Here is a 15,005-nt window from a genome sequence, read left to right on the forward strand (position 1 = left end):
GAAGTCCTTTAGCCCCTCCACTAACAAGGTAATATATAATAGTACAATGCAACATACGCCTTGTCATGTGTCCCATTGTCATTGGGCAACAATAAACTGTACCTTGCTTCCTCTTCCTCTTAATACCTTTGTCCTTGAATCTCAAAAGAGCATTGTTAATATTCTTCTATTAGGTGAATCAAGCAGCCACAGACTTCAGACAGTGTAAATGAATAGTCAATATTTTGAGTTATGGTAAAGGAATGTTAAGACACAAGTTTATCTTTGTAAATTGGTGTTTTTTTCTTAGAATATTTAATCTCATGAAATATGAGAATGTGCAGCTATGGTGTGTTCCTTATATTTTACCTAAGTGCAGTTGTACGAATGCTTGAACATACACACCGACAACCAGAAACCTTGACCTTGCAGAACTGAAAGAAGGGAATAGCAGCCTAGTGAACTACGGAGGAGTGGGGAGGGAAGTTCATTCAGAGGGCTGGAAAGCTTTTGCTCTCCTTCTCCCCCTGATTTTCCTCTTCTCCTGCTTCCATTTGTAGCTTCGCAGACTCTCCATACACTCCCTGTGTCTGACTATAAAAGGAGGGAAGACGTTATACCACTTATCAGCTGATGTGGGACATGTCTTCAGACAGAGCCATTGATTTTATTGATTGATTCATTTGCGGTTTTTCCCATACAGTTGTCATGGGTGCTGAGCGTATACGCAGAGTTATGGAATTTGGTTGGGGGCTTGGTGGGACCAGGGGAACGTCATTGTTTTGACTGTGGTACAGAAATAGAAATGTTCAGAAAGCCCAGTATCAAATATGTTTTCTATTCCGTCTCTAGAAACATTCTATTAAACAGAAAATTGATAAAACAAGGAGGTAGTTATGCATACACATGAAAAATATATTCTTCTCTACCATGAGTTTCCCTTTCACCTCTTTCTCATGCAAATGGTGTGGAAACTGTCCACATGATTGCACATGCTGGGCCATACTAACGGGATCACATCTGATACACAGACAAACCCATTGCCCTATTGCTCTTTCAACACACTCATACAAACACATACACACTGACCAGATCACACCCCCTCGGGGCTGTGGGGCAGTGCTTGAGTGATGTCTCCCCAGGGGGCTGATATTTTATAGTTTGTGTCCATCAGTGCCGTAGCCCGGGGCACCCGGGTTGACAGTAAGTGCTCTCAACACCGGTGACACTGATTCATCTGAGCTATGACACAGATGAGAGAGAAGGGGGAGGAGGGATAACCAGAAAAGAAGTATAAAACACCTAAAGACCAGGTTATGCTCATGTATTTTGTTTCGGTTACCAGGTCCTTATTTTCTTTGTTTAAATTAGTACAATGCATATACTGTATGCGATAGGATATTCCAGTGCATGTAATATTAGTGAACACCAGATTGTCTTCTCTTTAGTGATGGTTGGTACATATAGGTTTATGGGTGTTCACCATAACACACATGGCTGTACTATGATATGGCATTCTAATATGGGCTAGACTGCCCTAGACTAGAGAGATTGGCTTGAGGAACGGACTCCAATCTAACATGGCATTTCAATTTCTCATTCCCCCTCATGGCTGTGCTGTGCACTGCTGCACCTCTTCTACATATATATAGGGAGGACGCCTCTGAACCCCAGCCTTCTGGATGCGCATACTAAGCAATCAATGTGTCACCTCTTCCTGACAATCCTATTTTTTTTCATATGGGGGGCATGCTCATTTTTTCTTGTCAGCAGAAGGTAATTTGCTGTATTGTGATTCAGTCCTAAAACTTGGTGACGAGGTGTCTAATAAGTCAGTACCTCCCCTCTGTCTCCGACACTCCCATACAGCCCCCCTGCATCACCCACAATATGGAAAAAGCGAAGGAAGCACCCCAACCCCCATCCTATCTACACCCAACTGCACCCCCACACCCCTGTCCCTTCTTTCCACACCAAGCCCAACATAGTTGTATCTGAGGCGGGCTGCTAAATTAGATAAGCGGGGCTGTGGCGCAGCGCCCCTGATTAATAAAAGATGCAGTGCTCCCTAGGGATGGCCCCTCTGAGGGCCGAGCAGAATCTACCAACAGACAATGGAGTTTGCTCGCACACAATGAACAGGAAATGGAGAGAATGAACCAATCATGGAAATATAACATTTAAAGCAGAGCTATCCTGTGACCTTCTGTAACATTATGCATGCATCATAATAGATAATAACTAATGTTGGAAGTGAAAAAAGAACAAAAATATTAATATATTCATTTATTTAGTAAGCATATACTGCTATTAACATATGCTGGATAGAACTGCAGATTTCCTGCTGTTTTATGACATTCAGGAAAGCATTTGCAAGTCCTTCAGCAGAACTACTGCAAATTCATGGTCAGTTTCACTTTATCCCCTCACACACACACACACACACACACACACACACACACATATATATATATATATATATATATATATATATATATATATAGGTATATATATATGTATATGAGAGAGAAATTCTGACATTGAAACCATTATGAGAATTATAAGAATACGTTTTGTAATGCTCGTGCTAATGATCTCAGAGTCAAACCTGAAACAAACTGAGCTTTATATAAATAGAGCAAATTGTTATTTGAATTTTGAGGGAGGTTTTTTTTTTTTTTTTAAATAAAACATCAGTCCAAAGAAGGCCAGTGCAGTATGTTTTAAATGTCTTTGTTTCCCAGGTCTTGTTTTGAATTCCACAGTTCAATGATTTGGATATTTTTCAATATAACCGTTTAAAGTGTATTCAAACTAAATAACCACACTCTGAGGGTTTTCCTATATTTACCTTAATTGAATAGGGCTGTTCTTTTCTGAACATCTGTATACACTTAAGGTTGTTTACTATTTTTAAGAGTAGCCAGAACAAGCGCAAGATAGGAAGTGTTCTATAGCTGTTGTCATGTTTACTTTTAAGGTACATTGGAACTTTAAGTATGGACAAGGTACCTTCCACAGAATGTGTGGGACTGTCAGCAAAGCTTGTGTTAAGTTCAGTTTGAATTTGAATATTTCATGCTCGTATATAACCGGTACAAAAGTGATTCATAACAATGGAATTGGATATGGTTAATAAAAAACTGGATGCAGTAGTTTGAACTTGTCCGTAATTATATTTTACATTTTGTCTAAAATTCAGTTTTCTCAAATCAAATTTAGATTCCTCAATTCATACTGAACTGTCAGAGATACATATTGAGGGAAATCAGAAAGCAAATGAGCATGGGTTACTTCTACAGCGCTTGGCCTCAAGCTAACAATTTATATATTAAAAATGGAACGTGTTTTTGGCTGGATCGCAACAGCAGGGCCAGCCCTATAAACGTGAATGTCCGTGCCTGACTGATTCCGTATGTGATAGAGTTACACCACTGGTCAGCTGAATGCCACGTGACATTGGTTTCTTTCAAAATGAATTGGCGCAAACAGTTTCTATTGCATCATAAGTGGTGCGTTAAAGGTAGTGTTGCCAATTTAATGCCTTTGTTGCTAGAATTACCGACTTTTCTAACCCTTTTTGAAAAGTCTTTTTCTTTCTTTTCTTTAGAAAACCACCTAGCTACAAATCTAACAACTTCTTGGACAAACCTTAGCTACTCTCTGTAGAAGAGAGTTGCCAATATTGCCCTGCGAGTACAAGGTCAGCCTTTTCCTCCACGTGTCTCATTCACGTGACCATACGCCAGCTTACACAGACGTGATGAGCCTCTAACTTTCTTTCTGAGTGATCATTTCACATGTAATGAATAAATATAGCCGAAATCTTGTCTTTAACTTATGTTTATGGTGATTTTCTCAGACGACGTCGTGGTTATAAAATCGGGATTTTAGCACTTCAGAGCAGCAGCTTGGAAATGGCTTGACTGCAGGTTAACATGTCGTCTTAATGGGCTGCGTTTCAATCACGATTTCATACTTGTTTTGTTGTCTGACAACAGAAACAGAAAAACATGAATTCGGCTGTATTAAATTACTGTATATGTGAGCACAGAGAGAAGGAGAGAAGCACACAGATAAAGGGCGGTCCAGCCATATACTAGGTTTTGACCTAGTCTTGTTTGTTTTGGTTTTGATTGTGTCGTGTTTGTGTAAGGATTCTCCCAGGCAGGCCTACTCTGGTTGTACAATGGATATTCATATAATATATTTTGAAAATGTGCTATTTAAAAGGAATATTTGTGGAATAGTACTGTAACACAATTTTTCAAGGGCGTAGCTGAATAGTTGATTGTAGGTTTTGCCCTTGATTATCTAGATTTTCATAAGAAATACTAACAAATGGGTACTACCAGCTCTGGTAGTAGGTCTGCCAAAATGAGACAAAGACAACAATTTCAAACTTCTAAAAGCTTGTTTTTGACAGTGTTGGAATGAATATTTAACTTGTTCTTTTTCTGATTTCCTTTGATTGATATTATTTTTAAATCAGTGAATTTAGTTAGGTATCAGGTTTGGTATAAGCATGCTCATTTGAACTGTATGCATTTCAGACACAGTTATTAATATCTTTCTGTAGTAGAGCTACATATTAAAATACAGCTGCGATGAAACATGATATAATAAATGTTGCTTCGAGAAAGATTCATTGGGAATGTTCCAGCTAACATCTGTACGTAAGTACAATAACAGATTAACACTTCTTGGGTTTTAGCTTTTAAATATGTTGATCTTATAAAAACATAAAACTCACACATGAAAGAGATAAAAACAATTTCTTTTTAACTAATTATGTACATATGACTTGTACATGCACTGTGTGTCTACCTCTATAGGAGCTTTTGCACAATGGCTAACGGATGCTCAGCTAGTTTTCACAGCCATAACATCATGTTGTCATGTCATTTCTGTCCTATATCACCTTTATTCACATTTGTCAAAACAGCAAGCCGTGATCCAGTTGCCTATGGAGACCATTGAAATCAAGGCTGTGTAATCATCTGGATTTCCTTTAAATATCTGTTCTGTAAATTGTACATTAGAGCTGTTCATTTTAGTACTCGCATAATAATGCAAAAGGCATGCACTGAGACCTGCTTGCCCAACGACGACAGACAGGTTTACTAGACAAACATAAAGCTACATCAGCACCGAACGCTCAACATGAACGCATTTACACATAGCCTCATACTGTATTTGCACATGTGCACTCATGCAACCACACAGCTTTAGCAGACATGTTTCTCCTCTGCTCTGTGTTGGCGGTGTGTGATTGGTGCATGGATCATGAACACTAGAGCATTTATCTTCATCGCCACTGAACAGACGATTCTAATTTTCTGCAAGATAATGGTAGTCATATTGAGACGAAAAAGGTCAAGGGTTGGCTTGTGAGGTTCTGATTGGTTCCGAGCATCACGCTGCACCTAGAGATAAAATGGAAAGTGATATTTCATTTATAGCACCACCCTTCTAGACTGCATAGTAATTTTAGGTGATATATCCATGAGGAGTTCTGCAATGATTAGAGTGTATCCAGCAGTCAAACACCAAACACAAAAACATCTACTCTCAGGTCTTGCATCAGCAGTTTTTTGCTGTTTTTTTATGATCAAAGGCTGTATAGTTTTCCACGTGCTGTTTATAATATTTAGCGATTCAAATGTTCTCCCAGCCCCTCCAATCAGTCAAGATTGATGGGTGTTGTTCATGCATATGTGTAAGATGTGCATTTGTATCTGCTCACATGTTTTCAGTTAGTTACTGCTGTAACACTCTGCATTGTAGTGTTTTAAAAAGAAAAATATTTCCCGTTTAAGTAGATGCTGTAAGTTACAACACACAATGCACTGATTCTCCTCAATACTCAAGCCTCCGAATATCTTTATTCAACAGTGCAGTCGTGCTTTATTCTGTACGTGCTTCAATGGAGATGTGGAGGATGTCGCTAAAGTGCACTAGATGAACCTACACTGACTTTATTTATTTATTTTTTCTACCAACCTTCTGTGTTTGCCTAGTGTTGTTCATTGAATGTAATATTTAATTAATGCTTTGACCACAGTGGCTAGAAGATAACCACTCACTGGAATGTGAATCTATTGAGGACCAAGCTATACCTGATGCATGTGACATCTACCATAGAGCCTCCTACACATAGCCTAGAGGATGCATTTAATCATATAACCAAATCAGTGGACATTGCTGAAACCATTACACATCAATGAAAAATAAATCAATGGAATTCTAATCACGCAAACTCTGTCTCTTAATGAAGATGCCCGATACCTAAAACAGATTTGTGACATACTGTAACTTGCACATTCATATCATGTGTATATTATGTAAATTCCCGAAAGCATTATAGACCAACAACAGTAGAGAAACAAGTATTTGTCTTGTATATTTTTGTTTTGTTTTACCCTACTTTGTAGCTTTTGCATAATCTCTTTGTCCTGGTTTATAAATTGTTTTGTCGTCGTCGCCCCCCCCCCAAGCTGAGGGCCAAATGCATCACACATTAGGCAGTGACCCAAACTGCATTTCCCAAAGAGCAGTCCAGCCACTGGGAGTGGCCTGAGCTTGTTGTGGAGGCTGCCCTATAAGGTTATTACAATGGTCATGTGATAGGCCAGTGGAGCCCCCTGGGCCAGATGACAAACTGAGCTGCCATGCTGAGGTGTGTGTCAGGGGTGTTTTTCCACAAAGCATTCCATAAAAGTGTAACTGGGCTGTATTTGCCCTTTCCTCCTGCTATGCGTTCAGCCAACAGGCCCCTGAAGATCTCTTAAAAAGTGCTGATCCACAGAGCTGGGCTGGTGCTCTTGTAATCCTTCTAGCTCTGCTCTCCCCACAATCCCACCATCTGTACCTCCTGCTTCCTCCCTCACATTCCCCCACTGTCTCCTGCTGATGCATTGCTCTGATGTGAGCGACAAGGTGATGGGATGAAGAGGCTTGTTTGGGCCCCAAGCTAATTACCACACATTAGAGCATGACTAAATAAATCTTAAGTGCTGCTAATTGCTTGGCAATGAAAACAATAACTGTAGTACTTGCCCAGGGGCTCTGGGGTAGTAAGGGGCTGGGGCACTGGGGACCAGGGGCCCTGGCACCGGGCCAGCGGAAGACACCAGCACCATCAGTCAACTCCCTCACCCCCACAGCCTTCAAGTTAAAGTCACACACCACTTGGCACTGTCACTACATGCACCATATGCCCCACACCCACCACATCCACCACCCAGTTCTTAACACACTCCCTGCAGCCCTCACCAGCAAAGAATAAGCCATACATGACAGGCAGAGACAAGCTCAGTCTGTCTGTAGAGCCATCATACATTACTGCATTAATAAACATGAATTAGTAATTGCACAATTAGACGGGGTTGTTCTGACATTTACTAGGACAATAATGGCCTGTAGCAGAGCGTCATCAGTCCTCAGACCCTTGAATGTGAGGGCTGGAAGGAGTAGAAATGACCCACTCTGTGTGTATATTGTTAACGATAAGAGAAAAAAAATAAAACAGAGGGATCTGTATCAAGATTGGTTGTTTATATTTTATTTTTATGGTTAAAATTAATATTGACCGATATATGGTTTTTATATATTTTTTAAACTCCCTAGTATTGATATCAGTATGAGCCTCAAAATGCAGTATTGCTTTGGCTTTATTCTGTATATACAGTATGTATGTAGATGTGTGTATGACATGTCGTGTGTGTTTGTTTCCCTCTTAGGTTGCATTTTTAGTGTGTGAAGAAGAGGTTTGAACAGCCTGAGCTGCCTACTAGGTCTCCTGTGGCCCAAAGGTATGTTCAACACAGCCACACTGAACGGGGCATCACAAAGCCTCCCACTCTGCCACAGCACTCACCAAAGATGAATGCCATGAGTGACAGAAGGAATTTAAACTGATTCATTGTACTTTCTGAACATTATTTTTCAAGCAACTAGTCTTCATTCAGTCTTGGTAAACGTGTCCCCATGAAGAGACTCAGTGCAGTCACTGCACACCATCATATTCTTATATTTTGTTCCATAACATGACAGTCATGGCAAAGCAATGCTTTATCGGATGTGGCACATTTTTTTTAGTAACAAGTTAAGTTAAACAAACAAAAACCAACTGTTTGATTTGAAGATTAAAAGCATTTTACATTAACATAATATAAGTTATAATCAGAGGAGCAATATGCCCTTAATTCCAATCAAAATTCATCAGCATAAAAGTATTGGCCACAAAAATTAACCGGCAAACAGTATACCCATTAAACCATGCAATTTGATCAAATGACTTCTTTTGTTCCAGATGTTTTGTTTCTTATGTTTGGGAGTCTTTTCATTTATCCCTTGGTTAGTTTTAATTATCTTCCATAACTTCCCATAACTTGCATTTCACAGAAACTGACAGGGGTGAATGGTGATGTGATTTCAGTGTCACATTTATCCTCTGCCACTTTCTGATCCTCCCTTTCCTTCCTAAACCAGTAGCCTCTCATTTGCACTGTCACCCTTCTGCAGTGTTTTACAGCTTTCCCAGGGGACTCGTGCTTTTGTTAGCTTTTCTGTGAACACACACAGCCTAATTGGTTGATTAGTTCAGGTTGACTGGCCTGTTAATTGAATAGTAATTTAGATTTGATGTGTCTAATGAAGATCGTAATTTATTGTTTGGCAGTCATCCAAGGGTTTGTTTTTGAGAATACGAATGAAACAAAAAGGATGAAAAGAAACAAGAAACTGGTTCAGTGTCTCTGTGCTGCTTTGATGGCACATGAATTTAATCATTGTGTAAGGTTATAACACTACAGGATATTTATCTCCCTGAAATTATGCTGATATAGACAATAGGAAGGCAACAATATGAGCAAAAGCCATTGCAAGTTTAGTAAAACGGTATTGCCTTTGGTTATTTGTCCTAATCGGCAAAAATAATGGGCCTATTTTTTTTATATACATTACATTCTTATTTATTGATCACATATGCTGACTGTAAATAACACCCAAAATTTCTGAAAAAATGAAATGGAAAATGAAAACACTGTAGAGCCAATCTGCTTTTAAAGTGGCTGAAGTACTCTTGTTAAAGCTTCTATATGTAGCAATTTAGTATCCATAAATAAATATCACACTTAATTCAAGATATCATTATACTATACTACAAACAAATGAGACCATGGCTGAGAAGACTGGCAGCCATATTTAACTTCTACTTGACTAATACTACTGCTATTACTACTTCAATGGCCTGAATTTTGCAAGACCCAAGCTTGGTTAATTTATGGCGGAATCTGCTTTAGGGCACAGAGTAGGTATTAGTAGTACAGTTTCATCAGTGCTACATTACAGTGAAATAAAGAAGGAAAGAGATGAAAAATTTTCTCCCTCTTTCACAGTTGACATGTTTTTTCTTACCAGCTAAGGCCTGACTTTAGACCTGCCTGAACAATTGCAGCCCTCTCATTCATTTGAATGCAGACAGGATCGTGGCACGGCGAAGGTGCCGGTAAAACAACGCAGGGTTGTCCAGTGAAAAAGTTGAACCTTGCGCAACTTTGGCCGCAGCTCAACGCTGCGTCATTCAGCAAGGGGTTTATTGACCAATCAAATACATTCCTAGTAGATTTGTAACATGAATGCCATATTTCTGCCGTTTACCTTGCATCCCTCGTGACGAAAGATAAAATCATTGCCGTCGGGATATTTTTCCAGAGTTGTAAAATCCTGTCTTGTGACTAGTACAAACCATTGTGTAGTGTTTGTTGCAGTCTGATAAGCTTTTAAATGCATATTGTACAACTCCAACTGGACTTCCTGGATTGTATTTTATTGTTCCAGCAGCACCTTAATACACCCCCACCAGTGCAGCCAGCTGCATTGTTTTAACGCAGCGCTGTTTTCGGTCTGAATCCCTACAAACTGGATGCTACAAACTCTTTCTGCATAGCAATAGTATAAATGTTCCTCTTTAATAAATAAAATAGTTTGTATTTGCTTAATACCTTTTTAGTTCCTTTATTTGGGTCCCGAGATGATCAGATACTGTGTGCACATTTGTTAATTATAATCCACATCACAGACCTGTGAACATTGGCTTTTTCTCATGTTTTTCCCCGTCTATGCAACTCTACTCACCCTTGAACTGAAGAAGAGCCTTCTGCAACTGATAAACGCAATGTAGCTTACCAGTCAGTGATAGTGTGAAAAATGAACGTTTGCTGTTGATGCACTGAACACATGCTCTGTGCATTGTGTACATTGAGTATCTTCGATGCAAGCAGCCTTGTACTGTGTTGTTTATTTTCCTCTCTTCGCTGAAACATTAAGCAAGTCTCCCTGGTTACCATTACTTGAACTGTACCTGCATTGCATTCGTCTTACGAGTTGAGCTCAAGTACAGTAAAAGTACTAATTCTGAGCCAAGAGCTGTGTCTCAATTCCACAATATATAATCATTCATCTCAAGTTTTGAATAAGTACAGTCTGTTTACATAGTGAAAGTGATCAAATTCAGCACACTGAAAGAGTATACATGATACATGCTAAATTTTTGTGAGTGTGGTGAGACAGCTTTTGGAACAAGAAACAAACAACACAAAAATTAAAGCCATTAAATATTTGGCAGACATTTGGATTATTTTTTTTTCTCGTAATTTGAAAATCAAATTAAAGTACCAAAATTACCCTTTATTTGAAGTCTGTTGGCAACCATGTTTTATCATTTCCTGTCATTAATTTCTTGTTTACTGACTGCCAAAACACTATACTATAAAATATACACAGTACATTCTTATTGTGTTAGTATGCAGTGTGGAACTTGGACACATCCAAGGATAAGTACTGCCACAAATTTAGAGAGATTTGTATTGTGCCCTGCACAATAATATTTGAATTCTTTCACAGTTTATTGGAAAAATTGCATATAGTTGCCTCTTGTCCTTGGTACACAATCTTCCTTTTTTTTAATTCAACTTCACGTTCACATAGAGTGGGCCTATAAAGTGTAGGCCTTTTTTGCTGAGTGTCTCCACACCGGAACTCAAGTATAAAGTGAGTTCATGGGCATTAAGGTCTTTCCCCAGAGTTTGTTGGAAGGACTTATCATCCCTCAAATCCACAATTCTGCACAGGGAAGTCACATTTAAAATCAATCAATGGAAATGTGGTTTCTCCTTTAGCATTGAGGGATTATCCCAAACGCCTTTTGACTCCTCCTCCAGTGCAGCATCGCCTGGGGCCCTGAATCGAACATTGCTGGTGTTGATTGGTCCAGTCATCATCAGTGGGTTGTCTGTTCAGTAAAATTCCAACAAATTTAAAAATATAATAAAAATTAAATCCAATCCAGTGAATTGTCAAAATGTCAAAAACATCCAAAGCTAGCTATATCCACACCAGTTCAAAAGAGCAAGAATCTGTTATTGGCCACAGTTTACACTACCTTCTTGCAGTCATTTTCATCTTTGAGTTTGACATCAGTGTTGATTATACATTCAACTTTGTCTTGATCATAAATGTTCCTGTTACTTCCTCCATGGATGTTTGTATCCAGGATGCAGGCTCTTCCATTCCACAAGATCTTTGATTTTCCAGTTTTGATTTTACCGTAACAGCAGAACTCATGAGCGCAGTATGTGCTGGGCCTTCTCTGTCCCACGTAGTCACCAAGGCAAACAGCAGATCTTTGACATTCCAGTTTTTTTTTCTAGACAAAACATAAGAAATCTAAATACAGTCAGCAATAAATAAAGAAGGAAGATTGTTTTCTTTCTTTTTCCTCTGTGAAGAACATCTAAATCGCCCATCAGCTGCATCCCCCACCTCCCTACACACTCTATCCCTTTAAATATCATGCAGTCATGCACACTTACGCACATGCAACAATGTACCTGAAAATGCTACATAGCAGGCCAAACTAGTGCAGGTATTAGCAATCTCAGGTAGGGGAATCATCCCCTTTCTTGCACGCATACACATTTCTTCGCACTATTTATCCATCTGTCACTTACCCGCATACTTAAGGTAGTAATCATTAGTCGGTATACCCTCCCTCACTTAATAAGAAAACAATTACCATAGGTTCCTCCCCAATCCCATTGGCCTGACAGCGTTGTCCGAAACCTGCCTCCCCACCTGCCTTCAGGTCTGCGTCTGCTTCTCTCTCAGATTCCCTTCTCTTCCCTTGTACCTCTTCTCCCTTTCACTGTGGCTGCAGACTCTCTCTCTTTCTCCATCCTCTCTGCAGCCTCTCTCTTTCGCTCCTCCCATCTCTGAGCTCTAGGCTGCTCTGGGTTTTAGACGGATCACTCTCACAATGGTTGATCAATACAGGTATTGATCCACTGGCAAAATGTTTATAAAATCATTCTGGGCAGCTGCGGCGCAGTGGGGAGGGGAGGCGGGGCGACGAGAGGGCCAGCATGCCATGCCATTCGCCTACGAGAGAACCAGCATGGACCTGATTTGCTGTCTGTCCGCCTGCCTTGCCAGGAAGAGGGCTGGCATAGTCGGCATTTCTTTGTCATTGTTGCTTGGTATACCACAGCCCTCCCTGGCTTACGCTGCTAAACTTTCCAGACCACCAAAGCAGAGTGCAGCAGTTTAACCTTTTCACAACTCAATGTTGACTGCTGGCCAAGCAGTGGCACCCGTTCCCTCTCCTTTCACATCAGCCAAGAAATTAATTTACATAAATTAGCCAGCTGCAGGCAATCCCAGTCTAATGATCTACTGTCATTTCATTTCCCATTGCTCCCCTCTGTTAGCAAGAAAACACTCCTTGTCTTCAGTGCTGCCCTGGGGCTTGCCTACATGTCCAAATACCCACTGTGGGAAGCGTGTCACCTCGGAAACCTTGCCCCTATTTCACACACACACACACACACACACACACACACACACACACACACACACACACACACACACACACACACACACACACACACACACACACACACACACACACACACACACACACACACACACACACACACACACACACACACAGACAAGCGCAAATTCACATCCCATGGATCCCAGAATGTGCAAATATAGGGAAGCTCATAGCCTGGCAATGTGCAGAGGGACTATCCACAGCACGTCCCTGTTGTACTGTCATAGGAGAACAGGGAGTAGTCTGGGGAATGGACTTCCCCTTGGCTGTCATCCTTGCCTCCTTCCAGACACTCATTTTGAAGCTTACAGTAAATGAAAGGACTCCACTCCGGTCTTTGTTACTCCATTGTGGAAATCATTAGCAACATTAGCCGCAGCACAGCAACCACAACAGGCTGCAGTGCTTTGTCTACAGCAAAAACACACTGTTGCTCCACTTGAGAAAGCTACTGACAGGCCAGCTAACTCAAACACTGGAACACTTCAGTGCCAAACAACTCGATAGCAGATTCAAGTGGCAAGGTTTATCAAAGGCCTTTTAGTCCAGGGAGGGGCTTTTACTTATGTCTTGTTGAGTGATGATGTATGAGACGTTTCTTTACATAAAGAATATAATTGCAGTGTGGTATAACTTTTTCCAGAATCACAACTCTTGTTGAACCAGACAAACATCTGTCCGCCATAAGGCCAGACAGCCTCTGTGACATAGAGTCAACCTCACCCCTCTGGGGTGTGTGGCTTTGTCTATCCCTCTCCCTCTCTGGCACCTACCCTAGACCCAGATGCCCAGAAACAGGCCCACAATGCAAAGTCTGGGTCTGCCCCAGCCCGTCATCTGTTAAAGAATAGTGGTAACCTAATTATGGGAGATGATACATATGACAGTAGCTTCGTAAGCGTTGCACTCTTTTAATTAGCTACAGCAGTTGCTTCTACTTGGTACATGATGGAAAAGACATCCTGGATTTTCCGAGGAGTCCCGGGAATATGATCAGCACACATGTATATATACACATACACACACAGACAGACACATGACTTTGCAAACACATCTAGGAAGTGTCACTCACACATACGCTGGAGAGTGGTAATTACTCTAACACATCCAGATCTGGCCACAGCCCATTCATTACCATAACATGTTGTAATGAAGTTTAATCCCTCATCATGTTGTCTGTGGTTGGAGAGTGGTGTGTGGCTGTTATCCTCCACTACTCCAGATGACTTCCAGGCTGTCTCTCTTCAGTGTTGTACTAGGCTGATGACATGTCATTCAGTAGCCCACCTTTAGCCATTTCATTCTTTTTTTAATCTCTGCTTTTTTCCCTTATAAAATCATTTTGACCTCATCCATCTTTGTTTCTCTCCTCCTCCCCTATCCCATTTTTCAACTTCTGTTCCTTCTTCCACATACCCTCCCATCTCTAAGAGAGTGTGTTATTTATTTCATCTGAATGCAGGGGCTCTTTGGTGCATGCTTCTCACAGAAATCAATTTCAGCTCAGACAGCATAACCAAACAAAGCACTGCACTCATTTCAGCATGGGCATAGATGTAACCCATCTCTCTCATTTTCTCCCTCCTGCTCCTTTATTGGAAGACATTTTGTTCTCACTGATGCCATTATGTCAATCACTGCAGACATGTGGTGATGTGTGAATGCAGCTGCTAAATGAGTCATGGCAAGCAATGATCATTAGAGACTAGAGAGTTTGCATCTGTTAATGTATACGTCAGTTTTGTTGCATGTGATTGTCACCTTTAAGTCTGTGTGCATACCTGGAAGTTTTTCGTTTTATGGCTTTTAGCATACATGAGTGTGTGCGCAGCACATTATTACTGTATATGACTGAATTTTTTCATTCAGCATTCTCAGAATTTCCTTGTCCTTACTGGGCGACAACATAGAGTATAAACAAGAGGCAGGTTTCTCCCACTGCCGAATGAATGGGAAAGACTTGAGCTGTGAGCTCTCATGTATCCTTTTCTCTGCCAGCCATCCTCTTTGTACAGCAGTTGAGACCACCAGTTAATGCAGCTGCCGGATTGGCCTCTTTCCTTGCTCTGCTTTTATTGATTTCAGCCAGACACAGAGACAGACAGCAAGAAAGGGCCTTTTCAGGAAG

At 40.6% G+C, this 15,005-nt stretch overlaps 1 long non-coding RNA gene across 1 annotated transcript in view; it reads left to right on the top strand.

Annotated features, from left to right (window-relative positions):
• The window catches only part of LOC120798771, a 165,579-nt gene extending 157,784 nt beyond the window's left edge, over positions 1-7,795 (top strand). The window contains exon 5 of the long non-coding RNA XR_005708771.1: positions 7,722-7,795. This is a non-coding gene — a long non-coding RNA (uncharacterized LOC120798771). The remainder of the gene's footprint in view (positions 1-7,721) is intronic.
• Positions 7,796-15,005: the final 7,210 nt, after the last annotated feature.

Source organism: Xiphias gladius, chromosome 1 (assembly GCF_016859285.1).
Source record: "Xiphias gladius isolate SHS-SW01 ecotype Sanya breed wild chromosome 1, ASM1685928v1, whole genome shotgun sequence".
In the NCBI taxonomy this organism is placed as follows: domain Eukaryota; kingdom Metazoa; phylum Chordata; class Actinopteri; order Istiophoriformes; family Xiphiidae; genus Xiphias; species Xiphias gladius.